Below are 18576 nucleotides of genomic sequence, written 5' to 3'. Positions count from 1 at the left end.
ATAACACATGGAATCATGTAGAAACCAAAAAAGTGTAAAACAAATCAAAATATTTTTTATATTATTCAAAGCAGCCACCTTTTGCCTTTGACAGCTTTGCACACTCTTGGCATTCTCTCAACCAGCTTCACCTGGAATGCTTTTCCAACTTATTGAAGGAGTTCCCACATATGCTGAGCAATTGGTGGCTGCTTTTCATTCACTCTGCGGTCCAACTCATCCCAAACCATCTCAACTGGTCAATTAGCCCTTACACGGCCTGGAGGTGTGTTGGGTCATTGTCCTGTTGGAAAACAAATGTTGCGGTACCCTTCCCCAGTTCTGTGCCTCGACACAATCCTGTCTCAAAGCTCTGCGGACAATTCCTTCGACCTCATGGCTTGATTTTTTTGTTCTAACATGCACTGTCAACTGTGGGACCTTATATAGACAGGTGTGTACCTTTCCAAATCATGTCCAATCAATTGAATTTAACACAGGTGGACTCCAATCAAGATGTAGAAACATCTCAAGGATGATCAATGGAAACAGGATGCACTTGAGCTCAATTGTGAGTCTCATAGCAAAGGGTCTGAAGGCTTATGTACATTTGGTGTTTTTTATTTATTTTGTAAAAATACATTTAAAAAAATTGTAATCAATTTTAGGATAAGGCTGTAACATAAGAAAATGTGGTAAAAGTCAAGAGGTCAGAATACTTTCCGAATGCACTGTATTTAAAAAAAAAAGAAAAAATCAATTTAAAAAAAAATCCAATCAGTTTGCCAGGTTGATTCAATGTCATCACATTGAATTTTGCTGCTGAAATTACATGGGAAGAGCGTTGATTCCCCCAGTTTTTGCCTAGTAGGATGGGTCTTCACTATCCCCTCTCTCTCCTATCTTCTACTCTCTGTTTCTCTTTTAAAGCAGTAATCTGCAGTTGAAACAATAACAAAGCATCTTCTCCACCACAGTTTTTGTAAAAAGTGGAGGGATGGGGCTGCAGAAATATAACCATTCTCAAATTCAAAGGCTATGGATGCAAGAACTGACCATCCACGATATCAAAAGTATAGGTTTAATTAACCATGTTTTTGGGCTATACATTGCCTTCAAAACTGGTCACTAGGGGCAACAGTGAGCACTGCTGTGAGCGCTGCTACCATCAAGTAGACTAGGGTTTTGGTAGAATGCTGGAATGGCAGAGGTGGTGGATAGCCATAATCCCATGACTTTGATCAGAAGGTTGTGTGTTTGATCTCAGCAATGAACACTGTTTTTTATTTATGGTTGTAAGTCTATCCCAAACCTTAACCCTTACCGTAACAATTTGGAATGAGCACCTAAACGTTATGATTTAACCATATCACAAACCTTAACCCTTACTTTTGAAATTTGACTTTTGGAACGATACGGAGCAGCAGGAGCTTCAAAAACACTTCTAATTTTGAGGTTTGGAGCAGCTTTGACATTTCACGTTTGGAGAACGTGGATGAACGTCTAATTCTGCATTGAGATTATGAGAGCTTGTTGTTTGAACTGTGCTCATGACGCATTTATACGAATCAATGGGTACATATCATTAATTTAAAAGTCCAAAAATGAATTTAGCAACTGCTGATTGTCCCTTTAAATGGGGAGGCACTCCAGTGATCACCCCCAGCCCTGAGAGGCAGAGAGAAAAAGAGGCAGGGAGAGAGAGAAAGGCAAAGAGTGAGAGAGAGAGCTGCCTGCCTGGACGGATGCGTCGGAAACCTCCCACGAGGGGCCCCATGTAATTAGATGCATGCTGTTCAAGCTAGAGTATATTGTCTTCCCGTTGCCTATGAAGCCTCCACCCACTGGCCCACCCTACATTTAGCAGATCATGTGATGGGGGCGGGCAAGCTAAGTCATTTGCAAGTACAACAGTTCTCTGTGCAGCTCCCCATTCATTTCCTGAGAACTGCAAGAGCTCAGCAGCTGAGAGACAGAAGGGGAGGGAGCTGCACACGCAGGAGTGAGAGAGAGAGGAGCAAAAGAGAGAGGACTGGAGAAGGGAAAACCGTTTTCTACGGCTCTGCAGCTTCTGACAAGGTCTGTGGAAACGTTTCCTCCTTCTTCTGTTCATCTCATGCTGTGGTTCTCATTTGTCATGCTTGTGGGATTGTGTGTGTGTGGTTCAACTGTCATTGCTGTGTCCAACCTTATGACAACTCCTGGTCATCTAGCTACATACTGCACACTGCCTGGCTGCCCGTGTGTGCCATTGTGCACTGTAAAACTTTTCCCTGTAAATGTACAGTACTATATTCCTTACTGTAAAACATATTACAGCATACAGCATCTCTGCTGTAAATTTATAGCAGGGATGCTGTAATGTTTTATTATTAGAGATTAGTAACGTGAAATATATTACAGCTTCTCTGCTGTAAAGCAAAATTACAGCATTGAACTGGCAACTCAGGTGCCAGGGTTATGCTGTAAATTTACAGGGCAAGTCTCACTGAAAAGTAAATGTAGGAAAACAATACATTTGTACATAAAATAAATGTATTCAAATTGGTAACAAAATGAACTGCAAATGAACAACAGAATGGAAAATAGAAGTAACAGTTAACATGTGTAACCAAATAAGAGCATCATTACAACACTTATTTTAAAACTATATTGTATGTGGGTGGTGTGGGGGAGCGAGAGATTGGGTACAATTCTAGATCTACGATCAGGGGCAACTCTATTCGGCGTAAGGGGATTCAGAGGCAGTAAAACACAACGGGACAGTTTGGGCAGGAGAGCATCCAGGAGAGAGAGAAGTCAGCACAGCATCAGGTGTTCCTTATGAGGCTCCCTAACAATCCTCCTCAGTTCTGATTTGACAGCTCTTCTCACCCCTATGACAAGCCTGGAAAAATAAAGAATAGAATGAGAGACAGAGAGCACCGGGGCTGTTACTCTGTAGGTAAAAAGACAGGTGACAAGGGACATATCAAGCTTGTGTCGTGTGTGTACTTACCTCACTAGAGGTCGTCATTCAAACTCTGTAAGCTCTTGGAAGAATGAGGCAATGGGGTTGAAAACAGCTGCTTCCTCTGGGCCACCTTGTCGAGCACTTTGTCCCTTCTTCAGGTTTCATCATCTTGGGTTGATTCGAGACAGGAATCTGTACAGCTATATCCAATACTGTTTATGAAATACATTGAGGCACTGAACAAATACAAATAAGACAGCTACTGTAGATACTGTACACCTACTTCAAACCCTAGTTAACTATATAATAAAATATTGATATAAGCTTAAACAATAACACATATTATTTGACCAAACTCACATGTTCCTTTCTTTCAGTGCCACCAAATGTTTGTATAGTACTGTTGAAGTGAGAAGGTTTAGCTGATACTATGACATTATTTAACAATGCTGTTTAAATTAAACAAATGGAAAGGGGGAGAGGCTGTGCGGACACTCCCGGCCTGTAAAATGATGACGTATGTTACGCAGCCGAGAGCCAGGTGAACCGAATCACATCGTTGTGACGGCTAAGGACACTGTCCCAGTGTGGTTGCAGTTCGTGCTCTCCCCATTGAGTAGACTGTATCATGGTGACGTCTAGATGGCTACCAATATTAGTTATTCCTTGTGTAGTCTGCTGTCCTACTTGAAGTATAATCCTGGGAGTAAAACAAATTGCCACGTTACTAGCTACCGCCGGCGACACCGATACAGCTTCCCGTATTTTACATTTTTTTGAAATGATATTTAACCTTTATTTAACTAGGCAAGTCAGTTAAGAACAAATGATTATTTTACAATGACGGCCTACCCCGGCCAAACCCTCCACTAACCCGGACGATGCTGGGCCAATTGTGTGCTGCCTTATGGGACTCACCCCTATGGCCGGTTGAGATACAGCCCGGGATCAAACCAGGGTCTGTAGTGACTTAGATTGCTGTGCAACTCAGGAGCCTGTATACACACCCCTTGTACACACCTTTTGGATTCACACCCCTTGACTTTTTCACCAAAATGTTGTGTTTTTGTGATTTGTTTTGTCACTGTCACACAATACCCCATAACGTCAAAGTGGATTTATGTTTTTTAAAGATTTTACAAATTAATATAACATGAAAAGCTGAAATGTCTTGAGTCAGTAAGTATTCAACCCCTTTGTTATGGCAAGCCTAAATAAGTTCAGGAGTAAAAATGTACTTAACAAGTCTCAAAGTTGCATGGACTCACTCTGTGTGCAATAATAGTGTTTAACATGATTTCTGAATGACTACCTCATCTCTGTACCCCACACACACATACAATTATCTGTAAGGTCTCTCAGTCGAGCAGTGAATTTCAAACACAGATTCAATCACAAAGACCAGGGAGATTTCCCAATGACTCGCAAAGAAGAGCAGCTATTGATAGATGGGTAAAAAAAGTTATTAATTACATTATGGATGTTGCATCAACACACCCAGTCACTACAAAGATACAGGTGTTCTTTCTAACTCAGTTGCCGGAGAGGAAATTTCACAATGATTCTAATAGTGACTTTCAAACAGTTACAGAGTTTAATGACTGTGATAGGAGAAAACTGAGGATGTATCCACAATACTAACCTAATTGAGTGAAAAGAAGGAAGCCAATACAGAATACAAATGTTCCACCAAAACATTACAACAAGGTCCTAAAGTAGTACTACAAAAATGTGTCAAAGCAATGAACTTTTTGTCCTGAATACAACGTGTTATTTTGGGGGCAAAACAACAAATTACACAGGTGCAGCTTCTGCTGGGGACAGTAATTTTTTTATATGTTTTTTATTTAACCAGGTAGGTAAGTTGAGAACAAGATCTCATTTACAACTGTGACCTGACCAAGATAAAGCAAAGCAGTTTGACACATGGAAAGTTATACATGGAGTAAAACAAACATACAGTCAATAATACAGTAGAAAAATAAGTCTATATACAATGTGAGCAAATGAGTTGAGATAAGGGAGGTAAAGGCAAAAAAAAGGCCATGGTGGCGAAATAAATACAATATAGCAAGTAAAACACTGGAATGGTAGATTTGACAGTAGATGAGTGTGCAAAGTAGAAATACTGGGGTGCAAAGGAGAAAAATAAATAAATAAATACAGTAGAGGAAGAGGTAGTTGTTTGGGCTATTTATAGATGGGCTATGTACAGGTGCAGTGATCTGTGGGCTGCTCAAAGCTAGTGAGGGAGATAAGTGTTTCCAGTTTCAGAGATTTGTGTAGTTTGTTCCAGTCAATGGCAGCAGAGAACTGGAAGGAGAGGCAGCAAAGGAGGAATTGGCTTTGGGGGTGACAAGTGAGATATGCCTGCTGGAACGTGTGCTACGGGTGGGTGAAGCTATGGTGACCAGCGAGCAGAGATAAGGCGGGACTTTACCTAGCAGGGTCTTGTAGATGACCTGGAGCCAGTGGGTTTGGTGATGAGTATGAAGCGACGGCCAGCCAATGAGAGCGTACAGGTCGCAGTGGTGGGTAGTATATGTGACTTTGGTGACAAAACAGAAGGCACTGTGATAGACTGCATCCAATTTGTTGAGTAGGGTGTTGGAGGCTATTTTGTAAATGACATCGCCAAAGTTGAGGATCGGTAAGATGGTCAGTTTTACGAGGGTAGGTTTGGCAGCATGAGTAAAGCTTTGTTGCGAAATCTAGAATTGGCTTCCTATTTAACTTTGGATTGGAGATGTTTTATGTGAGTCTGGAGGGAGAGTTTACAGTCTAACCAGACACCTAGGTACTTGTAGTTGTCCACATATTCTAACTCAGAACCGTCCAGAGTAGTGATGCTGGGCGGGCAGGCAGGTGCAGGCAGAGATCGGTTGAAGAGCATGCATTTAGTTTTACTTGCATTTAAGAGCAGTTGGAGGCAATGGAAGGAGAGTTGTATGGCATTGAAGCTCGTCTGCAGGATTGTTAACACAGTGTCCAAAGAAGGGCCAGAAGTATACAGAATGGTGTCGTGTACGTAGAGGTGGACCAGAGACTCACCAGCAGCAAGAGCGACATCATTGATATATACAGGGAAGAGAGTCTGCCCAAGAATTGAATTGAACAGGCCCTCAGTTCTGACACACTGAACTCTGTCGGAGAAGTAGTTGGTGAACCAGGCGAGGCAATCATTTGAGAAACCAAGGCTGTTGAGTCTGCCGATGAGGATGTGGTGATTGACAGAGTCGAAAGCCTTGGCCAGGTCAATGAATACGGCTGCACAGTATTGTTTCTTATCGATGGTGGTTAAGATATCGTTTAGAACCTTGAGCGTGGCTGAGCTGCACCCATGACCAGCTCTGAAACCAGATTGCATAGCAGAGAAGTTACGGTGGGATTTGAAATGGTCGGTGATCTGGATGTTAACTTGGCTTTCGAAGACCTTAGAAAGGCAGGGTAGAATAGATATCGGTCTGCAGCAGTTTAGGTCTAGAGTGTCTCCCTCTTTGAAGAGGGGGATGACCGCAGCTGCTTTCCAATCTTTGGGAATCTCAGACAACATGAAAGAGAGGTTGAACAGGCTAGTAATAGGGGTTGCAACAATTTCGGCAGAACATTCTAGAAAGAAAGGGTCCAGATTGTCTAGCCCGGCTGATTTGTTGGGGTCAAGATTTTGCAGCTCTTTCAGAACATCAGCTGACTGAATTTGGGAGAAGGAGAAATGGGGAAGACTTGGGCGAGTTGCTGTGGGGGGTGCAGTGCTGTTGACCGGGGTAGGGGTGGCCAGGTGGAAAGCATGGAAAGCATTGCCATTCGTAGAAAAATGCTTATTGAAATTCTCAATTATAGTGGATTTATCAGTGCAGTGGGCAGCTGGGAGGAGGTGCTCTTATTCTCCATGGACTTTACAATGTACCGGAACTTTTTTGTGTTTGTGTCGCTGAAAGCACATTTCTGCTTGAAAAAGTTAGCCTTGGCTTTTCTAACTGCCTGTGTATATTGGTTTCTAACTTCCCTAAAAAGTTGCATTTCACAGGGGCTGTTCGATGCTAATGCAGAACGCCACAGGATGTTTTTGTGTTGGTTAAGGGCAGTCAGATCTGGAGAGAACCAAGGGCTATATCTGTTCCTGCATATTTATGGACATTCTGAAATGTGCACTTTTGTCACACAACACCACAGATGTCTCAAGTTGAGGGAGCATGCAATTGGCATGCTGACTGCAGGAATGTCCACCAGAGCCATTATGAGAGAAAGCCACCTTCATCATTTTAGAGATTTTGGAAGTACATCCAACCGCCAGCCCAGGACCTCCACATCCGGCTTCTTCACCTTTGGGATCGTCTGAGACCAGCCATCCGGACAGCTGATGAAACTGTGGGTTTGCACAACAGAAGAATTTCTGCACAGTGTCAGCTTATCTGCGTGCTCGTCATCCTCACCAAGGTCCTCACCTGACTGCAGTTTGGCATTATAACTGACTTCAGTGGGCAATGGCCACTGCCACTCTGGAGAAGTGTGCTCTTCACGGATGAATCCCGGTTTCAACTGTACCGGGCAGATGGTAGATGTGTGGGCAAGCGGTTTGATGATGTCAACGCTGTGAACAGACTGCCCCATGGTGGCTGTGGAGTTATGGTATGGGCAGGCATAAACTAAGGACAGCGAAAACAAAGCATTTTATTGATGGCAATCTGAATGCACAGAGATACCGTGACGAGATCCTGAGGCCCATTGTCATGCTATTCATCTGCCACCATCACCTCAAGTTTCAGCATGATAATGCACAGCACCATGTCACAAGGATCTGTACACAATTCCTTGAAGCTGAAAAATTCCCAGTTCTTCCATGGCCTGCATATTTACCAGACAATTCATCCATTGAGCATGTTTGGGAGGCTCTGAATCGACGTGCGGAACATTGTGTTCTATTTCCCACAGCCATTGAAGAATGGGAAAAAATTCCACAGGCCACCATCAACAGGCTGATCAACTCTATGCGAAGGAGGTGTGTTGCGCTGCATGAGGCAAATGATGGTCACACCAGATACTGACTGGTTTTCTGATCCACACCCATACTTTTTTTTAAAGGTACACTACATTACCAAAAATATGTGGACAGCTGCTAGTCGAACATCTCATTCCAAAATCACGGACATTAATATGGAGTTGTTCCCCCCTTTGCTGCTTTAACAGACTCCACTATTCTGGGAAAGCTCTCCACTAAGTGTTGGAACATTACTGTGGGGACTTTATTCCATTCAGACACAAGAACATTAGCGAAGTTGAGCACTAATGTTGGGCGATAAGGCCTGGCTCACAGTTGGCGTTCCAATTCCTCCCAAAGGTGTTCGATGGGGTTGAGTTCAAGGCTCTGTGTCAATTTTTTCCACACTGATCTCAACAAACCATTTCTGTATTTACCTTGCATTGTGCACGAGGGCATTGTCATGCTAAAACAGGAAAGGGCATTCCCCAAACTGTTGTCACAAAATTGGAATCATTTTGAATTTAATTTTATTCTGTAACGTTAAGATTTCCCTTCACTGGAAGTAAAGGGGCCTAGCCCAAACCATGAAAAACAGCCCCAGACCATTATTCTTCCTCCACCAAACGTTATAGTTGGCTCTATGCATTCAGTCAGGTAGAGTTCCCCTGGCACCAACTGCGTTTATTTTCAGCAAACTTAACATGTGTAAATATTTGTATGAACAAGATTCAACAACTGAGACATAAACTGAACAAGTTCCACAAACATGTGACGAACATAAATTTAATAATGTGTCCCTGAACAAAGGGGGGGCAAAATCCACCAGCTGCATTAAGTACTGCAGTGCATCTCCTCCTCATGGACTGCGCCAATTCTTGCTGTGAGATGTTACCCCACTCTTCCATCAAGGCACCTGCACGTTCCTGGACATTTTGGGGGGGTATGGCCCTAGCCCTCACCCTCCGATCCAACAGGTCCCAGACGTGCTCAATGGGATTGAAATCCGGGCTCTTCGCTGGCCATGGCAGAACACTGACATTCCTGTCCTGTAGGAAATCACGCATAGAATGAGCAGCATGGCTGGTGACATTGTCATGCTGGAGGGTCATGTCTGGATGAGCCGACATGAAGTGTACCACATGAGGGAGGAGGATGTCTTCCCTGTATGGCACAGCGTTGAGATTGCCTGCAATGACAACAAGCTCAGTCCGATGATGCTGTGACACACCACCCCAGACCATGACGGACCCTGCACCTCCAAATCCATCCCGCTCCAGAGTACAGGCCTCGGTGTAACGCTCACTCCTTCCACGATAAATGCAAATCCGACCATCACCCCTGGTGAGACAAAACCGCGAGTCATCAGTGAAGAGCACTTTTTGCCATCCTGTCTGGTCCAGCAACGGTGGGTTTGTGCCCATGGGCGACGTTGTTGCCGGTGAGGACCTGCCTTACAACAGGCCTACAAGCCCTCAATCCAGCCTCTCTCAACCTGTTGCGGACAGTCTGAGCACTGATGGAGGGATTGTGCATTCCTGGTGTAACTTGGGCAGTTGTTGTTGCCATCCTGTAGCTGTCCCGCAGGTGTGATGTTCAGATGTACCGATCCTGTGCAGGTGTTGTTACACGTGGTCTGCCATTGCGAGGACGATCAGCTGTCCGTCATGTCACCTTGTAGCACTGTCTTAGGCGTCTCACAGTACGGACATTGCAATTTATTGCCCTGCCACGTGTGTGTGTGTGTGTGTGTGTGTGTGTGTGTGTGTGTGTGTGTGCACGGGGCGGGTGGATGGTGTCTTGGATGTCATCGGTAGTGGCTCTGATTTCCAGGGTGTTAATAGTATTGATATTGATGGGTGGCTGTCACCGGGCCCAGAGGCTCAACACAACCCAGGCAGGGCTAGGGGTGGCTGGGGGCTGGCCCTGGCCTGTTCTTTTCAATTACAGGGGACCGGGCCAGAGCTGACAGCAAAGGCATTTGTACAACAGGGGTTGGGGGCCAGGGAGAGCCAAGGAGGGGAGGGGGGCTGCAAGGGGCTGAGGGAGGGAGGGAGGAGACTGAGCACTGACCTCTGTGACCTTACCCCCGTGCTGGAAAGAGGCCCTGCCTTTAACACTGTGACAGCCGCAGGGTGTGCGTGTGTTTGTCTGTATGTGTCTGTGTGTGTATGTGTGGTGGGTTAGGGGTAGGGAGGGGAGGGGAGGGGGGTAAGAGCAGATCCACTGCTGCTCAACGGTATTCAGGGAGACAGATTAGTGCCCATTTAAGCTCTCACTTTAAATCTATTTACCATAGGTCCCCTTGCCTCAGCATTAGTACACTTTATATGGGGTAATATAATGTACTTAGCATTTACACTGAAAATAACATTCACATTCATAAAAAATGATATTGATACATATACGTTATAACATATATTACAAATATTATTTTTTTAAATACACTAATAACATTGTGTATAAATGTTTTCTATATTTATAATATATGTTATACTGTATACATAACTGTATTTAGTCATGTTTCCCAGTTTTGGGCTAAAAACATGCCCAATGGAGATGCCCATTGTTAGACCCGTTTTGGAATAGGGCCTTTCATTAAACATCAGAAAACAAATCATTCAGTTGACATTCATTCCGGCTTTAGACTATGGTGATTTTGTCTATTTGAATGCAGCTGCCACTGTATTGGTGCCATTGGACACTGTTTATCATAGTGCACTATACTTTTATTATGGCTGATGGGTTCAGTACACATCCCTGCATTCCTGCACTCTGTATCAGAAAGTAGGCTGGCCCTCTCTTAAGACTCATAGATCAATGCCCTGCTCTTGTTTATAAAGGCTCTTGTGCAAACTTCTGCCATACCTTACTTCATTGTTATATTACAGACATACGAGTCATCAGACCCGATCACAGGGGTGGCTAACTCTGGAGATCCCTTCAGTCTCCACGGACTTAGGTCGATCTGCGTTTAGTTTTTTTGCACCTTAGAGAATTCTAGAGACCATTCCACAAGGTTGGATGTTTCGGTGCCACTAGGGCAGTTTCAACGGCTTGTTGATGACTGTTTTACTGATGAAAGTGTTTCTTACATAACTTGTAAATATTTTATGTTTTTATTGCATTGGATTTGTAAATATTGTGAATTGTATGATTGTGTGAAGGGCTCCATTGAAAAAAAGGCCTTGGTCTCAATGGGATTTCCCTGTTTAAATATATTTAAATTAAATAAAACAGAGTTCAGCCTAGGTAGTCAATTATGAATCAATTATAAATGACCAATCAGCAACAGACACAATCTGTCTGTCCAATCACTAACAGACCTATATTTATTTTTTTCCCCCAAATTCTCTTTTCTCTATTTCATTTTTCCAGGCTTCTGTTTTCCCCATCTTTTCAGGTTTCCGCTCTCAAACTCACACATTTTAACAGAAAGACAACTAAATTGGATGCTGTAAGTCCACAACCATGCTTATAACCACATCAGGAGACGACTTTTGAGGTCTGGGAAAATAGAAGAATTTTCAAAAAAATATGGCCACTGGATTGTTGCAAATAATCATGAAATCATTCTTCCAGGTGGGCATAGGATACTTTGTAGTTAATATTTAATTGAGAACATTTTTGGGAAAGCCTTTCCATCTTTACCAGAAGAAGGTTTTCGTTAACATCATCGCTAACGGCTACACAAAGTGTAGACATACTTGCACGTTGCACATGCACAGACAGGGCATTCCTTTGCCGTTTCAGAAAGTTGCAGGAAAATACGAATCACTGATGCATTTTGTCCATGTTTAACATGACTTGATAAAATGTATACATTTTCCAATAAGTTCAATACATTTAGTTGATTTCCTACTAAGTTCAATACCCTTTTCAATATTACTGAATTCTGTTTTAATGTCTGGATTCCGTTCCAACCAACGCAGATTTGATTGGGCCCTAGACATAGATAGTTTGCTACTGATTGGACAGTCCAATCAGCAATGGACCCAGTCTGGGTCCAATCAACGAAAAAGGACCAATCAGCAATGGACACAGTCAATCAAACCAATCAGCTGTCTAACTGTCCAATCAGCAGCAGACAGTCTACTGGTCCACAAGGTTCATTCCAGTCCAATTATAATTCCTCTATAGGATCCTGCCACCACTTGCATCGGCTGTCTAACACATTGTAATAACATAGACACAGATTGGAGCAATTGTCAACAGATGAAATGTTATGGACTAGCTATTGTAATCTATCACTGATAATTGTTCCAACTACTATTGAATAAACTGACCAGGTCTTGAAAAAGATTTTAAAATAATGGATTGGATTTACAGTAGCACCTTTCTAAGTGCTCAGAGGGTAAATGGGTTTAAATATCCTTATCTATGCTGAACAAAAATATAAACGCAACATGCAACAATTTGAACAATTTGACTGACTTACAATTTATATAAGGAAAACAGTCAATTGAAAAACATTCAATAGGCCATAATCGATGGATTTCACATGACTAGGAGCGAGCGCAGATATTGGTGGGCCTGGGGAGCCAGCCAATCAGAATGACTTTTTCCCCACAAAAGGGCTTTATTACAGACAGAAATACTCCTCAGTTTCATCAGCTGTAAGGCAGATGTGAAGGTCCTGGGCTGGCATAGTTACACGTGGTCTGCGGTTGTGAGGTCGGTTGGACATACTGCCAAATTCTCTAAAATGACGTTGGAGGAGGCTTACTGTAGAGATATTAATATTAAATTATCTGGCAACAGATCTTGTGGACATTCCTGCAGTAAGCATGCCAATTGCGCGCTCCCTGAAAATGTAGACATTTGTGGCATTGTGTTGAACAACACTGCACATATAATAGTGCCCTTTTATTGTAAAGGTGCACCTGTTTAAGGATCATGCTGTTTAATCAGCTTCTTGATATACTACACCTGTCAGGTGGATGGAATAACTTGGCAAAGGAGAAATGCTCACTAACAGGGATGTAAACACATTTGTGTTATGTAGCAGAATTTGAAAGTGTGTTTTTACATTGGATAAAAGTAAAGACCCAGGGCTAGAAAATGGAATATCATACACTGCAGTTGAGGAACAATGGGAAAGTAATTCTGCTTTGAAAGTTGATACAGTTCTAACCCTACTTTTGAGAAAATGTCTCTTGAATGTTTTGGAACACCTACTGGAGAGCTCTTCTTTGTCTACACCCATTCAGCATCATTCACACCCGCTTAAGCATTAGCCCAACCATCTCTTAAGCATTCACATGTCATGTGCTAAACACAGTGAGTAGTTTGGTAAACAACCAAATATTTCAAGACTTAGTGGTAAAAGTAGTAGCCTACAGCAAGGAAAAACTCCCAAATATTATTACTACACAGATCATACACATAACGTTAGCTAGTGAGACAGCAAGCTAACGTTTGCTAGCTAGCTAACATTATGCTGTAACTTGCAATGAAAATGACTTTCTGACTAAATGTGAAACTTACAATATCTGAAAATGTAGCTAGACTCTTACCTGTGTATACATGGAATGCTTCACGGCAGACTCTAACCGTTTAACTCTGTTTTGTTTGTGGCTACGTCTTGTTTGCCAGGGTTGTGTCAAGTCACCCCGGTTCACACTGACTGAGGCATGTGTAGAAAGTAGCCCATCACTTTTTCCAACTGATCTTGGATCAATTCAGGGCATCAATGTTGTTGAGAAAGTAGTATCCTCGATGGCTAACGTTATATCTTTCAAAAACAGCGTGATAGAAAGGACTATCAACACATATTGAGCAGCTCATGTTATAGACAGATGCATGCTGTCTATAACAGAAGACAGACACACACAATAGCAAGACTCCAGCAACACACACACACACACACACACTGTATAAAAAAAACATAATTCAACAAATAATTATTTAGTAACTGGTTCCACAGCCTTTTTTATTTAAATACATTTTTCATCCAAAGTGTTACCTGAACTTAACATTTTAGTTGGCCCAAATTTAGCTCCAATTTATGAAAAATGAGGTTAGGAACACCCACACTGCAAGGGCACAAGGCGAGTCCCAAATGCAGACACGAGGCACATGGTTGAGCTCCGATATTTATTATACCAAAAGGGTTAGGCAAAAGGCAGGTCAGAGTCCAAACAGTTCCAGGCGATAGGCAGGCTCGAGGTCAGAACAGGCAGAGTGGTCAGGCAGGTGGATTCGGCGTACGGACAGGCAAGGGTCAAAACCAGGAGGGCTAGGAAAAAACAGAGACTGGGAAAAATAGGAGCTAGGAGAAACGCTGGTTGACTTGGCAAAACAAGACAAACTGGCACAGAGATACAGGAAACACAGGGATAAATACACCGGGGACTAATGGGGAAAAGAAGAGACAGGTGGGTGGAGACAATAACAAAGACAGGTGACACATATCAGGGCGTGACACACACACACACACAGTGCTTTTAACATACAATGATTCCAACGTACATATTTGACACGTTGACATCCATGATGACATTGTGCATGTTAATTTATACAGTTAATTATTATTCACCATGTCCTCACCAGGGATTTGAATCATGGCATTCCGATCTTCCTGCTACGCCACCATGTCTGTCAGTCCTCAGTTAATCTGACTATTCTTTCATCCTACTTATTCTAGGGTTTTCCGTTTTAATGTTGCTCCAAAGTAATAATTTTAACAATTTTGGAGTGTACTTTTTAAAAGCTTAGACACACCGGTAGGATTGTGTTAGCACCACTGAACAGAGTGTTGGCAGTCAATCTCTTTTGTGTTCACACTGCAAAGGCCTTGGAAATCGTCAGCCACTCAGACTTGTTAACCTCTCTAGGGTATGTGGGGCGCTAGCGTCCCATCTGGCCAACATCCAGTGAGATTGCAGAGCGCCAAATTCAATGCTCATTGTAAAAATTCAGAAAAAAAACATATTTTACACAGGTCTAAAGATTAACTTCTTGTTAATCCAACTACGGTGTCAGATTTACAAAATGCTTTTCGGCGAAAGCATGTCTAGCACAGAACATACATAGCCCAGTTGACAAATTATTACAAACAGTAACAAGCCAAGCAGAAGCGTTACAAAACTCAGAAATAGAGATAAAATTAATCCCTTACCTTTGATGATCTTCATATGGTGGCATTCAGAAGACATTCATTTTCTCAATAAATGTTCCTTTTGTTCAATAAAGTCTCTTTATATCCAAAAACGCGTTTTCTTCAGTAATCCACAGGCTCAAACACAGTCAAAACAGGCAGACAAAAAAATCCAAATTGCATCCGTAAAGTTCATAGAAACATCAAACGATGTTTATATTCAACCCTCAGGTTGTTTTTAGCCTAAATGATCAATAATATTTGAACCGGACAATAACGTCGTCAATATAAAAGGTAAACAAGAAATGCACTCTCTCGGGATTGCGCATGAATAAGCTCTGCGACACGGTAGGGTCCACTCATTCAGACTGCTCTTACTCCCTCATTTATAAGAATACAAGCCTGAAACAATTTATAAAGACTGTTGACCCCTAGTAGAAGGCATAGGAACTACAAATTGAGTCCTAAGTCAATGGATACTGTAATGGCATTGAATAGAAAACTACAAACTACTACAATAGAAAACCCCCCCCCCCCAACAAAATCCTGAATGGATTTGTCTCAGGTTTTGCCTGCCAAATCAGTTCTGTTATACTCACAGACACTATTTTAACAGTTTTGGAAACTTTAGTGTTTTCTAACCAAATATACACATATTATACGCATATTATACGCATATATTACACGCAGTTATACGCATATCATATCTTCTGGGCCCGAGTAGCAGGCCGTTTAATTTGGGCATGCTTTTCATCCAAAATTCTGAATGCTGCCCCCTACCCTAGAGAGGTTAAAATACTCCAAACCAGAAGGTGCCCAGTAGCGTTTTTTGGCAATGCATATCCGTGCACTTTGGTTATGGTATAGACAATCTGCGCAAATGTTGTTATTTTGTACAAAGCCTTTGTTGATACTAACCACAGCTAGATGACTACCTTGCAAGATGACAAAGAAACAATTGAATTCACTCTCCATAATTCCATACTGCCAGTGCCAGCCCATAGCCAAATGTTTAGCTAGGTGACACTTCGACTGAAAAGTTGAGTAAACAAAAAAAAGGCTGTGGAACAAGGTACTAAGTTACATTTTTATTTTTATTTTATTTAAAATTGATTTAACCCTAAATTAACACACGCGCACACACACGCACACATGATTGATGCTGTGAAAGGATTTGGTGAGTATATTGTTGAAATCAGAAACACATTAGCTAATCTGAAATTGATTGCTGGTGACCGCCTCTTCTAGTCTTGCTGTATGTACAGTACATTATATTTAATGACATACTTTTTTTAAATTAAGTGGTCGGCATGTTTCATTGAGACATTTTGGAATATTCATAAATGTATTCATTTCTGATTTATTACAGTATAGGCTATTTATCAGCAGTGGGAATCAAGAAAAAACATTTAAACATCAATTTCAGTAGATGGTTATACAATCAAATCTTCATATAAGATTGAGATGTTTCCTGAGTGTGAAATATATAAACCATTTGAAATGTGTGTGTGTTTAGGTGTGTATGGATATAAAGGCCATCATCCCTACTAATTTCGACATCCATTAAGTTGACAAAATGTTCTTTCTACGTGTCCTCATGTGTAATCAATCCTTGACCTCAGGTCCAGCCCATGTTTGTTTACTAAAGCTGTAGGGTGTGTGTCTGTGTGTGTGTGTGTGTGAGTGTGGGGGGGGGGCGGATTATGCAAACACCCACACAGTCAGAGGTGGAGGAAGGGGTGAAAGTAGCGTATCTGGTTCTAGTTGTTGACACAGACAGAAACATTAGTATCATCTGACACCATTGGCAAACCCTGTTAAATACCACACCACATCAAATCAAATTTTATTTGTCACATGTGCCGACTACAACAGGTGTAGTAGACCTTACAGTGAAATGCCTACTTTAACCAACAATGCTTTAAGCAGTTTTAAGTAAAACACAGATAAGTAAAACAATTAAAATACAACTTAACAATAGCGAGGCTATATACAGGGGGTACTGGTAGGTACACCTGGTTCTTTGTTCAGATTCTCTTCTCAAAAAGTGTGGAATCCTCTCATTTTTCTAGGCCAGTGTGTTAGTTTTGAGCTATTGGACTAGGGGAAATTGAGAAAAGTGAGAGTGCCAGCCCACTTGTTGTGCAATCGGACGTATTTAAGCCTGTCTTGCTTGAGGAAAGAAAGAAAATGCATTATGGATTTCTGAAACAGATAGCAGCAAAGTGACAATCAAGGACAAACAACAGTGTACACATGGAGTAGCGAAAAGAAGCAAAGGTAGTCTGTCCCTACCTCAGTCTTACCATTGTGCATGGAATAAAAATAAAACAACTTCTACAAAAATATTCAGCCACACGGACAAAAACTGAAGGACATAAAAAGGACTACAAAAAAAAAGACAAACACTGAAGAACAAACTATACTTACGCTTTGAAAATCCTGTGAAAAAAAGAGCACATTTACGTTCTCACGCATTCCCCCAAAATCCTTAACGTTTGGGTTTAAAAGTTATGGATAGAATGCTTAGTCCTTAGACATAGAGAGAGATATCGTCTCCAAAATCTATATTTTCCTGAATTTAACCTTACTTCTCACTGTAACCCTAACCTTCACCTCTAGTCTAGGCTATAACATAATCTAGGCTATGACATGATTGTTAAGGTTCCTTGGACTGGGCTGTATGAGGTGAGGTGAGCCACTAGGAATTATGACAAACATCTTTGAGACCTGGTCCTTGTTCTAATACTGTAGAAGTAATCACAGATGTATTCACAGATCTCACCTGTTGCTTACGAAGCATGTGATAAATACTATTTTATTTTATTTGTTGCGTGATTGAACTTTAAAAGTAATTTCCAGTTTAGCCGACATATACAGCATTGACCGTGAATGCAGACTCTGTCAATACGGTAACATTGCCTTTAAATATCAATCATGCTACAACCCAGATCTTCTGTGCTACGGATTAAATGGAGCCCTTACGCACACATTTGAGTACATGAGCAACCGAAGTAAACACAGCTGCTGGTTTTATTAAGTGGGGCAAGAATACTGGAATGGGTCAAATTTAGCAGAATTTTTTTCCCCCTGTTTTTAAAAATAGCCGCAGTAAAATTTGATATAATGAGTGTCAGTGAGTAAGAATGTTTTCCTTGGTACAGTATTGTCTGTTTCCATGCGCTCAGTCAGTGTGTGTGTGTGTGTGTGTGTGGCGGGGGGGTTGTGTGTGTGTGGATGTGGAGGTTTACAAGGTGTCAGCGTAAATGCTAAGTGAGGTCTGATAGTGTTACCATTCCGTGAGGCTGCATGGATAGGGCTCGATAGGACTCCGTAAGAACATTAAAGTGTGTGTGTGTGTGTGTGTGTGCATGCTAGAGAGAATGAATGTGCTTTTTGTAATTCTTTGAGGGTATGAGTTTGTGTGCTCATTTGTTTATAGTTACTGTACATGTAAACACTTATTTTTCTACCGTGGCAATGTGTCCATACAGTATAATATATACGAGTTATGAACTTCCATGCATACTTGAGCATGTGTTTTTATTTTATTTATTTATTATTATT

At 41.7% G+C, this 18576-nt stretch overlaps 1 protein-coding gene across 2 annotated transcripts in view; it reads left to right on the top strand.

Moving 5' to 3' along the window:
• Positions 1-1886: 1886 nt before the first annotated feature.
• LOC115133132 (Krueppel-like factor 12) overlaps positions 1887-18576 on the top strand; it is a 155942-nt gene continuing 139252 nt past the window's right edge. Inside the window, exon 1 of one of the 2 annotated variants that reach the window (XM_065026695.1) lies at positions 1887-2058. The gene's annotated coding sequence lies outside the window, so the exon portion shown is untranslated. The remainder of the gene's footprint in view (positions 2059-18576) is intronic. The other variant, XM_029666091.2, reaches the window with a different exon arrangement.

Source organism: Oncorhynchus nerka, linkage group LG1 (assembly GCF_034236695.1).
Source record: "Oncorhynchus nerka isolate Pitt River linkage group LG1, Oner_Uvic_2.0, whole genome shotgun sequence".
Taxonomy (NCBI): Eukaryota; Metazoa; Chordata; class Actinopteri; order Salmoniformes; family Salmonidae; genus Oncorhynchus; species Oncorhynchus nerka.
The sequence above is the reverse complement of the archived record's forward strand: the minus strand, read 5'-3'. Positions and strand labels throughout refer to the sequence as shown.